Source organism: Oncorhynchus nerka, unplaced genomic scaffold (genome assembly GCF_034236695.1).
Source record: "Oncorhynchus nerka isolate Pitt River unplaced genomic scaffold, Oner_Uvic_2.0 unplaced_scaffold_2284, whole genome shotgun sequence".
NCBI classification, from domain to species: Eukaryota; Metazoa; Chordata; class Actinopteri; order Salmoniformes; family Salmonidae; genus Oncorhynchus; species Oncorhynchus nerka.
In genome coordinates this window covers 18,832-22,482 of record NW_027039011.1, presented here as the reverse complement: position 1 = coordinate 22,482, position 3,651 = coordinate 18,832, and the positions used below count along the sequence as shown (strand labels likewise).

The 3,651-nt window shown below is 42.3% G+C and overlaps 1 pseudogene; it reads right to left on the bottom strand.

The window, feature by feature from the left end:
- Window positions 1–1,232: 1,232 nt before the first annotated feature.
- On the bottom strand, window positions 1,233–2,459 carry LOC135567251 (vasopressin V2 receptor-like; annotated as a pseudogene).
- Window positions 2,460–3,651: the final 1,192 nt, after the last annotated feature.

Sequence of the window (3,651 nt, the reverse complement as noted above, 5' to 3'; positions counted from 1 at the left end):
GCGCACGCGCCAATACCAGAGTGGGCACACTTGCTAAACAAAGCGATTTTTTTGTGTGAGTAAACCATCTGTAGAGTTGAAAATGCGATGGAAACCCATTTAACTTGTATTTTTTTATTCGGTACATGGCAATTTATCGGTACAATGTTTTTTTTTTTATCGTGCAACAAATCAATTTGATGGAAACACATGTTTAGTGCGAAAATGCGCATATTGTTATTATGCGGATTTTTTTATTCTTTAATATTAATTCACATGAAAATCTGTTGGATGAAAACAACCTAGCTATTGACCCACAAAAATGTGGTAGTTTATTTTATAATCGCTTGCACTACAAAATCATTGTTGTCTTTCTCAGTTTACAACATAGAAGATGAACATTAGAGAAGACTTTCATAAATCGTTTTTTATATGTACAAAGTTAAGTTTGACCAAAAATCTGTCTGGTCACTCTAAAGTTGGCCTGTCGGCCTGTCTTGTTAAGCTACATCAAACACGAACTGTCTCTGTGAACACACAGTTTATATTTTGTAAAGGATTATTTCACCATGTCTCTGCCTGGCCTGACTTGCCTAGTTAAATAAAGGTTAAATAAATCAAATAAAAATTCATAAAAGCACTAAACAGCTTCTCCAATGTTGATGATGAAAGTTTGATCGTTTACAATATATTTATGAAATATAAAAATAATAACAGGCAGTAAATTAATTCTATATGCCTGCTACACAATATTTTGCCAAACAATTTGCAGGTGTTAACATGGATTTTGTTAGATTAGATTTGGAAAATTATTCACATAAGGTACCAAACGAATCTATTTTCTGGACTCCACCGACCTGTTGACCACACCTTGTCACAATGTCTCTCATTACTATGTTGTCTGACAGAGGTTTTACAACCGTGATTTAGCTCCCTGTGACGCCCAGCACCAGCCTACAGCACCAACCGCCTGCCTTTATCCATTAGCGGGGGTTTACCCCCCAGGATTTGGCGCGTATTTGCGCAAATACCCTACGGTCCGCTCACAATTATCCTACCTATTTCTGGCTCCATTATAGTGAGTGCTTTAATGTCCCCGAAAGATCACTTGATACATATTGACCATGATATCGAGGGAGTAAATGGCCCGTCATTAGAACTGCCCTTGACTCGCCGTTGGTTACCTGATTGACTGTGCGTGCCTCTAGTCACTTGCATCCCAACACACCGTGGGGATTTGAAAACCGTGCGTTCTATTTGGAGTCGGAAATGCTTTTGAAGCTCACGTAGAGCGAGCTGACCACCGCGGCCTCATCATTAATAGAGTCTTTCACTTTGGACGGATTCCGGCACAGCACCGTTTCCAGCTTCTTGGGCAGCTGGCCGCTGAAGACAGGTAGATGCAGGGGTTTGTGCAGCTGTTCAGACTCGCCAACAGCATCAGGATGAACGGGTGTCGCTACAATGACAATAACACAAGATGAAATTACGCACAGGTAGACTAGCTTACCTAAAATCAGAGGGCGTGTAAACAATAAAGCACTAGGCTACATCAACAGTCATAATTGTTAACTTTATTATTTAGTTATAATAAGATTGATATCCCGTGTTCTTACTTTCCGTCGGCGCGTCTATGTCCCAAACAGACCAAAGCTGGACCATGAAGAACGGAGTCCAGCAGATTATATAGACGAACACAATAACCACCGTCATCTTTCACGGTCTTGATTCGTGCTTTGGATACCCCGGCCACGCTGCTGGTTCTGGAGGGCAGTCGAAAGGCCACTCCGCTGCCCCCTCCTGATGCGTCTTTTAGATAAAGGTTGACCTGGATGGCTCGACATATTTGCACCTGGCACACCACCACAGTCAAAATGGGTAAGACAAAGATGACCAGCGTGGTCCAAGTGATGTAGGTCTTCAGGCCCCAGGGCTGGAAAGTCCGCCCAGCAGTCGAACACCCTGGCGCCACCTGGACCCTCGAGAAGATGAACATCTGAGGCAGGCCGCCCACGAGGGAGATCGTCCAGGCGACGCACACTGGGATGTTCCAGCGCGCGTGCCTCCTCTGAAACTTGACCATGGGGTTGCATATAGCCTGGTAGCGGTCAATGGTCATCACCACAATCATGTAGGTGGACGCAAACATGCCCACTACCTGCAGATACTTCACCAAGCGGCACACCAGGTCTGGTCCAATGAACCTGTCAGTAATTTCCACATGAGCTGCGGGCAAACCTGGAAAACGCAACCACCAGGTCTGCGATGCACAGATGGAACACGAAGACACGCATCCTGGAGACCTGTTTGCGCCCACTTCCACAGAACCAGTAATAGCCCGGTGTTCAGGATAGAGGCGCTTACGAAGATAACACTGGAGCAGCGCGATCTCTACTTTAGCAAGTTTCTCATCCCGGAGCGTGTCCCTCAACCTCCATCATCATACTGAAGTTACTGAGACTGCTGTTAAACGGGTGCATGGTTTACTGATGGAGAGCGAAGAGGAGGGCAGCAACTTTACGCACGAGTGTTCTTCTTCAGAGAAACAAATACAAAGATCCATACACTGACTAAATGAGAAACGTTGATATGCTATTATACTATTGTTATGATTTACCTACCATATCTGATCTTAACTTCTCAAATAACAATAAAAAGCGAGTCTGAGTGAGCAAGTTAAGTTATGTTTAGGCTAATTAAACTTCGAAATTACAATGAATAAATGCGTATCAAATACTGACATCACATCTATGTCAAAACAAAATGGCCTAAATGTCCAAAAACTCAATGATTTCCATCCATAAAAAATAGGACCATAGGCTAAAGAAACGTAGGCCTAGAACTTAAACAGACACAACTTACTGATCATTCATTTGATTGAAGTGCGCAGGATAAGTCTACTGATGAGTGTTGCAGTGGTTTCTCTGGGTTTTATATTCGCATGGGAGAGGTGGGGTGGAGCTTCCGCACCACAGTCCGCGCGTACAGCGGCTGCCGCTTTTCTTGGACTAGGAGAGCCCTTACACCTAGCGAGAAGTCTCAAATATGATCACTTGTATAATTAAAAAAAAAATGTAAATATTGTTTTCTTTTTTAGCATAACGCGATCGTTTTTTATTTAGTTCGGTCAGCTAAAATCGAATTAAATCTAAGTCAAACGTATTTGTCACATAGCTACAGTTTACAGCAGGTATAAAAGGTGCAGCAAAATGATTATGTGCTATAGCTCCCTCAACAACGCAGTAGGCCTACATTAATAAATAATAAACAATAACAACGAAAATAGTTTACAAAAATAAAAGTAGTAGAAGTAATAGAAGAGGTAGTATGCATAGTAATAATGGACTATTTACAAATATAAAGTGGGTAGTGGAATCATTAATAGAACATCATAGTTGACTGTGTGTATGTTCTGTGTGTGTGTGTGTGTGTGTGTGTGTGTGTGTGTGTGTGTGTGTGTGTAAAGGTTGGATGTGTCATTAGAATTCAAATCATTTCTAGCGTGTCAGGCTGCTACAGTAGGTTGTCTGTACTGTATTAGGCTAACAGATGTTTACATTGGACTGCACTAGGGATAGGCCTACTTGTTATATACAGTAAGCACCCAGTCTTTGGAAGTTGTCTCAGCCTGGAATTCAGTTTCCCTTTCCATAAAGAGCTCCATGCTTCTAC